An 11,659-nucleotide genomic window follows, 5' to 3' on the forward strand; every position below is an offset into this window, starting at 1 on the left:
AAATGTGAAATAATAAAACTATATATTTTGCATTTATGTTGAATTTGAATGTGTAAGCAAATCAGCAAATGGAATTATGTACTAATCTCATTTTTTTCTCTGCACAAGTCTATTATTACCATCAAAATGTAATATAACCACAATAAACATCAGTAACATTTCAGGGCACATAAACTTTTATGACCTTTTTGTCACCTAGCTACATAACCAAAATTTCCCAAACCACAAATACTTTCCTCATCTGCTACTTTCTTGGCCACTGGGAATTTTCAGGAGGTTTCTTTCTTGTTTTTAAGAACAAGTTTATGTCCTGCCTCGTGGCTGCTTTTGGTCTCCTAATGTCCCTCTGCTGAGTGCTGGCTTCTCCAGTTGTAATTCTTCAAGTCTTCTATCACTATTAGCGTTTTGGAACACATATTGTTGCGAGTCTTCCAAAGTTGTGACATTAACAATGTGACAAAAATACTGCTTTCTCTCCAACTGTCATAGCTGACAGAGAGCTTCACTCTTTTTGTCAGATATGAGAAGATACCTTTTCTCCCCGTAGTCTTTTATCACTTTTGCAGACCTTTGGAGCAGCACCATTTGTGTGCCAAGAGTTGCAACTGCCTGAGGGAAGTGGGTGGTTTTTGTTTCTTTGTTTGTTTTCATTTTACTATAGCTAATCCGCCAGACCTCAGACAACATCCCCTGGGTCTACCTCAGTGATAACACCACTGACTCCCACCCCGGTTGCCTCCACCTTGTTTCCTACATGCACGTCACAAAAATATCACAATGTTCGTCTACTTGTTGAAAATTAAAAGAAATAAACAACAAATTAAGAACACAAATGTACATATTTCATATGTATCATCTCATACAAAAGACGCCAAAGGAAAAATAGATTTGCTCATGACAAATTAACATCTAGAAATCACAAATGGTATGCCATAAAGAAAATTTTAAAAGACACATAGGTGAATTGGAAAAAATTGCTATATGAAGGCAAAAAAGGTCATCCAATATATGAAAATTTCTTAACAGTTTACTAGAAACTGTGCAAATGATATCCCCAGTGTGGGGGAAAATGGGCTTGAACAAGACTAGGTAACTAGTAGAAGTAATGAAAACTCTCAAGTTCTATATTCACATATTTTTAATATCAATAAATTCAAGTTAAGGCAATGAAATATCAAGTTTTCTAATGTCAATTGGTTGAATTTTTAAAAAGATACTATTTCTTGACTTTGGACATTGTCAAATTTATATAGTTTAAATATTAAATATAATTTGAATTTGTTAAAATATCTATTAAATAATATATAGAATTAAATAAATATAGAGAATATAATAACCTTTCCTCTTTTATGTTTTTTAAAAATAGACATAATGAACATACACTCAGTAATCAGAAAATTAATGTAAGAAACAATATATATGTATAATTAATTTTAAAACATATTTGTTAATAACGAAAATTAAGTATTCAAGAAAATATTAGATATTCTAGTTATTCCTGAGTTTAGATAGTAGTGTAGAAATATCTGATGTGTGTATTTTCCTTTTGAATAACTAACTATGATAGCTTATGGTGAACAATGTCAGATTCGTGATCACTGAAGAAGATTTAGCTTTGGGACCAGGGACCAGGCTTGATCACTCAAGAGCTTTTGTGTAGCAGAGTTTTATTAAAGTAAAAAAAGGGACAGACAAAGCTTCTGACATAGACATCAGAAGGAGGACGGAGAATGCCCCCCTTGCTGGTGTTAGCAAGGGAGTTACATACTTTTTTTAATTGGTTATTACAATTAATCAAAAGAATGTCTCAAGGTTGTAAAAATTTTACCAGACCCACTCCCACAATTTACATTTTAGGATAAAAGGATTAGAACTTAACAACAGAAAGATCCTACCATCCTAAAGGAGATCAGTCTTGAGTGTTAATTGGAAGGATTGATGTTGAAGCTGAAACTCCAATACTTTGGCCACTTCTTTGGCACTGCCTCTTCTTATAAGAACACTAATCCCATCATGAGGGTTCCACTTTCATGACCTCATTTAAATGTACTTCCTTCCAAGGTCCTCACTTCCAAATAACATCACACTGGGGGTTACAGCTTTAACATACGAATTTTCAGGGAACACAAATATTCAGTCCATAAAACATACAAAATAATTGTTCCTAAGTCTTCATATAATCCTAGGTTTTTGAACACTATGAATTACTTGGCTTGTTCTCTGTGACTAGGTATTGATTTATATAAATTTACTTATGAATTTGCTAAATATTTCACCTACAACTACAGAGTATCTTAATCTATTCTAATTTTACCTTTTATAATTCTCTCCACTGATGACAAACAATATGGGAAACCATTGCCTTGTAAGTAAAACAGTAAACTATTCAGCTGGCAGGTTTTGAGTGTCTTCCTGGTAGAAAATCGCTACAGTATGAGATTTTGAGCTTCCAATTGAGAATCAGAAAGTAGGAAACCATGCAATCTATTCCTGAATTTTCTCTTTTGAGGAAAGGAATACAACTGAGAGAATAAAAAATTACACTTGATATACTTAGATTTATACCACATGGTGCAATTTGAAACTTCCTAAAATGAGAACTCAAGTTAAGAATTAAGAAAAAATATTTACATTGACTATATTAATCTATTGGACTATAAATCATTTAAGAACAAGGATTTATAATGAAATATTATATAGCCATAACAACAACAACAACAAAAAAAAAGCCCTGCCATTTGCTACACCATGGATGAAATAAATAAATCAGAAATAAATTGAACGAAAAAAGCAAATACTGTACGATCACATTGTTATATGTAGAAGCTAAAAACACAGAAACAAACAAACAAGAACATAAAAAATAAAATCATTGGGTTGTTTCCCTGGACTCTGATGACATAAGGTCAGTAGCTGGCACTGACTGTTCCCTTAATTTATTTGTTAGCTACCTCAAAACTGAGATTTTCAGCAATACTGTCAAAGACAATTGCATCATTGAAGGAATTGCTGCACTTTAATTGAAGAGGAAAAAAAAATGAAGGAGAAAAGTGTGAGAAGAGTTCATATATAATTGAAAATTAGCATTTAAGGTCCATTTTGGCAGTGGAAAGCTTTTTAACAATTGAGTTGAATGGAAATACATGTCCAGAAAATGTGAAAACATTCTTCACAGCTCAAATATAACTGAACAATAGGACTGGGACAATAAGTGTCTGATGCCTATCCCCATGTTTATTTCAACAATATCAATAAAAATGCTAATAGTACTAGGTAACACTGAATGTTTTTTAGGGACCAGGTGTTATCCTGCACCTTTCATATACATTAATTCATTGATTCATTCTCATAATAATTTAGGATGTCACAAGATCTTTTATGGATGCGGTTTGCACCCTAAAACAATTACAATAGTGACATCAAAAGTCCCTGATCACAGATCATCATAGCAAATATAATAATAATGAAGAAGAAGTTTGAGATACTGTGAGAATTACCAAAATGTGACACAGAGACACAGAGTGATCAAATGGTTTTTGAAAAATGCTGCCCAGAGACTTGCTTGTGGCAGGGTTGCACAAACTTTCAATTTGTAAACCACTTAATATCTCGAAAGTACAATACAAGAAGGTGCAATAAAATGAGGTATGTTTGTACTTGTAAAATAAGTGTTTTGGAGGAGTATAGAGTAGGACTCCCAAGTTGGTCTAAAATGGTTTGAGAGAGCTGGGAAAGGAGACTGGCTTGGGGATTTTATTATGGTGCAGGAGTAGGGCTAGTCATATTTTCCAATTGTGGGCAGAGGACTGTGGATGTGACCCTCCTGCCAGGGTTGAGAGAAGGAGCACAAAGACTCTGTTCTCTGCTTATCTAAATGTGGGGCAGGAGGAAGGGAGAAGGGATGGTGAAACTTGAAACCTGACAGCACTCAAACATTAAAAAATGATGTCTAAAAAAAAGAAACTGACATCTGACTTTGGTACCATTGTTATGCAGATGTTTTTTTCCAAGTACTCTAAGATTTGTTATTAACAGAGGAAATCTATCAATCTTTATATATTTGCTCTAATGAAATAAGAAAACTGTATAGATGTATCAAATGTGTCAGCAACCTCATTTCAAACTACTCATTGCCACTTTGAGATTCGTGTATTATTAGTGCATCAAGAGTTATTTATGTCAGTAGGTATTTTCATAAAGGATATATCCTTGAAGAAAGAAATTTAGTCTGTAAAGTGAAGATTATGAAGATAAAGTAGAAGGTTTAGATGATGGAGTGTCACAAATCAAATTAAATAGGTGAAGAGAAAACTTCCCTCAACAAATGGAATAAGTAGAGTACTAGGGTTTAAAATGTAAATGTTATTATTGATACAACAGCAAAATAAATGAGAAATACAGATGTAAATCACATCAAAATGTATAATCAAAACTATCATAGTTTTATAAGTTGGACTTCTTAAAGAGATGTTTTTCTGGGCTGATAGAAATAAGAGCTAGATGAAACATAAAACAGAAGCAGGGAGAAGCATATGGCTTCATTATAAATGTTGATGAAATTCAATTTCAAAAAATTTATTTTCAATAAATGAGAAATCTATTCATGAAAAGAGAATGAAAACATTAAAAATGACTCATGGGTATAAGATTAAGGACAGAAGGCAGGAAAAAGTGGAAAGAGAAAGTGTCATGGAGACATTTTCTTTTTAAAGTTCAGAGAGCTGGTTACAATTGTCAGAGGGCTTGGCCATCAACTAGCACTGTGTATTTTGTCTGGACACTTAACTTTTCTGAATATCAAATATCTTGTTTGTAAAATTAGAGAGTAAGACTTATAGATCTCTTAAGATTTTTCAATCTGATTCTTGCTATATATCTATGAAAAAGTTGAAATACTTCTCAATAATAAAAAAGGAATGAAATATTAACACATTAACATGCATTAATGTTAATGAAATATTAACATAATATTAATAGATAAACCTCAACACATCATGTTGAGAGAATCCTAATACAAAAGACAATGAGTGTTTGATCTTTTCATGTGAAATTTCTTTTTTAATAATACTTATTGGGAGTATAGTTGATTTTCAATGCTGTATTAGTTTCTGCTGTACAGCAAAGTGAATCAGTTTTATATATGTGTGTATGTATATATATATATATATACATACACACACACACACACACACACATATACATCTGCTATATTTTAGATTCTCTTCCTACATTAAGGCTTTTACAAAGTATTGAGTAGAGTTCCTGTGCTGTGCTGGTTCTTACTAGTTATCTATTTTATATATAATAGTTTGTATATGTCAATCCCAATCTCCCAATTTATCCCACCCCTCCTTTCCCCCCTTGGTGACCATAAATTTGTTTTCTACATTTCTGACTCTATTTCTGTTTTCTGAATAAGTTCATTTGATCTTTTTTGATCTACCTCCTAGAGTAATGAAAATAAAAACAAAAATAAAAAATGGGGCCTAATTGAACTTGAAAGCTTTTGTACAGCAAAGGAAACAAGAAAACAACCCTCAGAATGGGAGAAAATATTTGAAAATCAAGTGACCAACAAAACATTAACCCCTGAATATGTAACCAGCTCATGCAATTCAATATCAAAGTCAAACAACCAATCAAAAAGTGAGAGGAAGATCTAAGTATACTTTTCTCCAAGAAAGACATACAAATAGCCAAAAAAGTACACGAAATCATGCTCAACATCACTAATTATTAGAGAAATGCAAATCAAAACGACAATGAGTTATCACCTCACACCAGTGAGAATGGACATCAACAAAAACATCTATTAGCTATAAATGCTGAAGAGGGTGTAGAGAAAAGGGAACCCTCCCACACTGTTGATGGGAATGTGAATAGGAATAGCACTGTACAAATGTGAAAGCTGGACAATAAAGAAGGCTGAGCACTGAAGAATTGGTGCTTTCATACTGTGATGCTGAAGACTCTTAAGAGTCCCTTGGACAGCGAGGAGATCAAACCAGTCAGTCCTAAAGGATATCAACACTGAATATTCATTGGAAGGACTGATGCTGAAGCTGAAACTCCAATACTGTGGCCACCTGATGTGAAGAACCGACTCATTGGAAAAGACCCTGATGCTGGGAAAGACTGAGGGCAGTGGGAGAAGTGAGTGACAGAGGATGAGGTGGTTGGATGGAATCATCGACTCAATGGACATGACTTGTAAACTCTGGGAGATGGTATAGCACAGGGAAGCCTGGTGTGCTGCAGTCCAGGGGGTTGAAAAGAGTGGGACACAACTGAGCAAGTGAACAACAACAACATGAATGTTCCTTAAAAAACTAAAAATATAGCTACAATATGATCCAGTAATCCCACTCTTGGGAGAAAATCATAATTTGAAACAATACATGCACCCCAATGTTCACTGTAGCATTATTTATATTAGCTGGGACAGGGACACGACCTAAATGTCCATCAACAGAGGAATGAATAAAGAAGATGTGGTACATATATACAATGAAATATTACGCTGCCATAAAAAGAATGAAATAATGTAGTTTGTCGCATCATGGATGGACTTAGAGATTGTCACACTGAATGAAGTAAGTCAGAAAAGGACAAATAACGATAACAAATACGATTTAGCTTGTATGTGGAATCTAGAAAAATTCTACAAACGTATGAAATTTCTAAACACAGCAAGCCTACATATCAAAAAGTAGATCCATATTTTCTTGGGTAAGAGATAGGAGCAGACATTTGATTGAAAATGGGCAGCAGGAAATGTTTAGGGGTGATGTAAATATTCCATATATATTCCAAATATACATTCAGTTCAGTTCAGTCGCTCAGTCGTGTCCGACTCTCTGCGACCCCATGAATTGCAGCACGCCAGGCCTCTGTGTCCATCACCAACTCCCGGAGTCTACCCAAACCCATGTTCATCGAGTCGGTGATGCCATCCAACCATCTCATCCTCTGTCGTCCCCTTCTCCTCCCGCCCCCAATCCTACCCAGCATTAGGGTCTTTTCCAATGAGTCAACCCTTCTCATGAGGTGGCCAAAGTATTGGAGCTTCAGCTTCAACATCAGACCTTCCAATGAACACCCAGGATTGATCTCTTTTAGGATGGATTGATTGGATCTCCTTGCAGTCCAAGAAACTCTCAAGAGTCTTCTCCAACACCACAGTTCAAAAGCATCAATTCTGCGGCGCTCAGCTTTCTTCACCGTCCAACTTTCACATCCATACATGACCACTGGAAAAACCATAGTCTTGACTAGACGGACTTTTGTTGGCAAAGTAATGTCTCTGCTTTTAAACATGCTATCTAGGTTGGCCATAACCTTCCTTCCAAGGAGTAAGCGTCTTTTAATTTCATGGCTGCAGTCACCATCAGCAGTGATTCTGGAGCCCAAAAAAGTAAAGTCTGACACTGTTTCCACTGTTTCCCCATCTATTTCCCATGGAGTGATGGGATCAGATGCCATGATCTTAGTTTTCTGAATGTTGAGCTTTAAGCCAACTTTTTCACTCTCCTCTTTCACCTTCATCAAGAGGCTCTTTAGTTCTTCTTCACTTTCTGCCATAAGGGTGGTGTCATCTGCATATCTGAGGTTATTGATATTTCTCCCGGCAATCTTGATTCCAGCTTGTGTTTCTTCCAGCCCAGCGTTTCTCATGATGTACTCTGCATATAAGTTAAATAAGCAGGGTGACAATATACAGCCTTGACGTACCCCTTTTCCTATTTGGAACCAGTCTGTTGTTCCATGTCCAGTTCTAACTGTTGCTTCCTGACTTGCATACAGGTTTCTCAAGAGACAGGTCAGATGGTCTGGTATTCCCATCTCTTTCAGAATTTTCCACAGTTTATTGTGATCCACACAGTCAAAGGCTTTGGCATAGTCAATAAAGCAGAAATAGATGTTTTTCTGGAACTCTCTTGCTTTTTCGATGATCCAGCGGATATTGGCAATTTGATCTCTGGTTCCTCTGCCTTTTCTAAAACCAGCTTGAACATCTGGAAGTTCACGGTTCACTTATTGCTGAAGCCTGGCTTGGAGAATTTTGAGCATTACTTTACTAGCATGTGAGATGAGTGCAATTGTGCGGTAGTTTGTGCATTCTTTGGCATTGCCTTTCTTTGGGATTGGAATGAACACTGACCTCTTCCAGTCCTGTGGCCAATGCTGAGTTTTCCAAATTTGTGGCATATCGAGTGCAGCACTTTCACAGCATCACCTTTGAGGATTTGAAATAGCTCAACTGGAATTCCATCACCTCCACTAGCTTTGTTCGTAGTGATGCTTTCTAAGGCCCACTTGACTTCACATTCCAAGATGTCTTGCTCTAGGTGAGTGATCACACCATAGTGATTATCTGTGTCGTGAAGATCTTTTTTGTACAGTTCTTCTGTGTATTCTTGCCACCTCTTCTTAATATCTTCTGCTTCTGTTAGGTCCATACCATTTCTGTCCTTTATCGAGCCTATCTTTGCGTGAAATGTTCCCTTGGTATCTCTAATTTTCTTGAAGAGGTCTCTAGTCTTTCCCAATATGTTGTTTTCCTCTATTTGTTTGCACTGATCGCTGAGGAAGGCTTTCTTATCTCTCCTTGCTATTCTTTGGAACTCTGCATTCAGATGAGAATATCTTTCCTTTTCTCCTTTGCTTTTCGCTTCTCTTCTCTTCCCAGCTATCTGTAAGGCCTCCTCAGACAGCCATTTTGCTTTTTTGCATTTCTTTTCCATGGGGATTTTCTTGATTCTTGTCTCCTGTACAATGTCACGAACCTCTGTCCATAGTTCATCAGGCATTCTGTCTATCAGGTCTAGTCCCTTAAATCTAAGAAAAATCTGGAATTTTGTCACTTCCACTGTATACTCATAAGGGATTTGATCTAGGTCATACCTGAATGGTCTAGTGGTTTTCCCTACTTTCTTCAATTTAAGTCTGAATTTGGCAATAAGCAGTTCATGATCTGAGCCACAGTCTGCTCCCGGTCTTGTTTTTGCTGACTGTATAGAGCTTCTCCATCTTTGGCTGCAAAGAATATAATCAATCTGATTTCGGTGTTGACCATCTGGTGATGTCCACGTGTAGAGTCTTCTCTTGTGTTGTTGGAATAGGGTGTTTGCTATTACCAGTGCGTTCTCGTGGCAAAACTCTATTAGCCTTTGCCCTGCTTCATTCTGTACTCCAAGGCCAAACCTGCCTGTTACACCAGGTGTTTCTTGACTTCCTACTTTTGCATTCCAGTCCCCTATAATGAAAAGGACATCTTTTTTGGGTGTTAGTTCTAGAAGGTCTTGTAGGTCTTCATAGAATCGTTCAACTTCAGCTTCTCGGCGTTACTGGTCGGGGCATAGACTTGGATTACCGTGATATTGAACGGTTTGCCTTGGAAGCGAACAGAGATCATTCTGTCGTTTTTGAGATTGCATCCAAGTACTGCATTTCGGACTCTTCTGTTGACCATGATGGCTACTCCATTTCTTCTAAGGGATTCTTGCCCACAGTAGTAGATATAATGGTCATCTGAGTTAAATTCACCCATTCCAGTACATCTTAGTTCGCTGATTCCTAGAATGTCAACGTTCACTCTTGCCATCTCCTGTTTGACTACTTCCAGTTTGCCTTGATTCATGGACCTAACATTCCAGGTTCCTATGCAATATTGCTCTTTACAGCATCGGACTTTGCGACTATCACCAATCACATCCACAGTTGGGTATCGTTTTTGCTTTGGACTGTGTTGATATAGATATACCAGTATGTACACTAACACTTAAATGGGTGCATTTTATGGTATTGATATTATACCTCAATTAAGCTGTTAAAGATAACAATGACAACAACAAAATACGTCAGAATACATCATATTACCATTAAAATCCTCCAGTGGCTTCATATATCACTCATATATTTTATATCTAAAATATAGTATTCTTAACGATAGTGACTAGGTTGTCTCTAGTCTAGAACTTATTCATCATTTGCAACTGAAATCTAAAAAAGAGATATTATTAACAATGAGTCATGTGGATTGTTTAGGACTTTAAAGTTTGATCACCTATCACATTTCAGTACAGCATCTGAAAATTTTGAGACTGACAGAATCTTCACTGAGGAAATTGAGAATATTGTCATCAAAGAAGCCTCACTTACAAGTGTCTCATTTAAGTACCTCTCAAGTAAAAGTTTCTTGCATTTTCACAAGAAAGACCAAAAAAAACACACAAAAACTTAAAAAAACAAAGGAATATGTTAAATATGATCAGAATAAGCCATTGTATTTCATTGCTAAACATATCTCGCATGCACTTTATGTGCAGTGTGTGTGTGTATATATATACATATATTCCTATAGTATCTTAATTTGCTTTATCAATTTTTAATAGCCATAGGGTTCATTTTTTGAAACTCATAATATTATGCATTAAATAAATCTTTCTTGGTGTTATTAGCAGAATGCTACACCTTCCTGAAGTTATTGCTTTCTGTGCTTTTTCCTTAAAACTCTAAATTCCTACTCTCTGCTTGTTTATGATTGATTATCTGAATTGCCTTTTCTTACAAGTTATCAACTACTCATTACTTAATAGTCAGTAAATTACTAAACTTATTCCCCTTATTTTTTGCTTTATTAAACTGTTAGCCACTTAATGCAAAAAATATTTAAACAGATTGTATGCTGTTCTGCTCTGTTTTCAACAGATGTCAAGTTAATTGGAATCTCTGAGTTGTGTCAATTGTGTTATCTTCCTAGAAATATAGAAAGATCACAACTTTATACACTTTCTGTTGGAAGTAAGCCATGGCTTTTCTTTTAGGTTCTACACTGATTCTCCCCCAATTACATGTATTTGTTTAATTATTTGTGTGTATATATTACTTTAATAAAAGTAAAACATTTCATTGGTTGATGTTTTTAACATTCATATAGGTGAAAAATGATCCAGGACTGGAGGAGATTCATGGACATGCCAAAAGGGGGAAAAAAAAAAGAGGCAATATTTAAATAAACTATGCTTATTTAAAAAAAAACTATGCTAAAAGTAAACATAGTTTATTTTTCTTGGTAGCAAAAAGCAACCAGGATTAAAAATTATTATTTTTCTAGTAACCACTGATTTATAGTGGTGCAAAAAGCTAATAACTGGGCTTGTTTCTTACATGCTAAACTTGGGAGCAGACATAGAAACCATATTTATCAAATTTTCAAATGGTACAGCTTTCTCACATATGTTTACAGAAATCTGGATTTCATATTATTTCATGATATATTAAATTCATATAAATATAACTTAATGAAATTTATTAAATGTACATAATATAAATGAGAATTTTACAATTTTAGCAGATTATATATGTATTCTCAACTCATACCTCACCTTTGAACTCCAGGTTTATGCTAATTGCTTCCTTCATACAGATGTGGACAGGACTCTTTTGTTCAAAATCCTCCAATGGTTTTCCTTTGTCCCTCCATTAAAAGCCTGCTGCTGTTGCTGCTGTTTTGTACTCAGTCATGTCCAACTCTTTGTGACACCAAGCACTGTAGCCTGTCTTGGCTCCTCTGTCCATGGTATTTTCCAAGCAAGAATAGTGGATTGGGATCCTACTCCAGGGGATTTTCTTGACCCAGGGATCAAACCCACTTCTC

This window comes from Giraffa tippelskirchi, chromosome 12 (assembly GCF_054371585.1).
Source record: "Giraffa tippelskirchi isolate mGirTip1 chromosome 12, T2T-mGirTip1v1.2.pri, whole genome shotgun sequence".
Classification (NCBI taxonomy): Eukaryota; Metazoa; Chordata; class Mammalia; order Artiodactyla; family Giraffidae; genus Giraffa; species Giraffa tippelskirchi.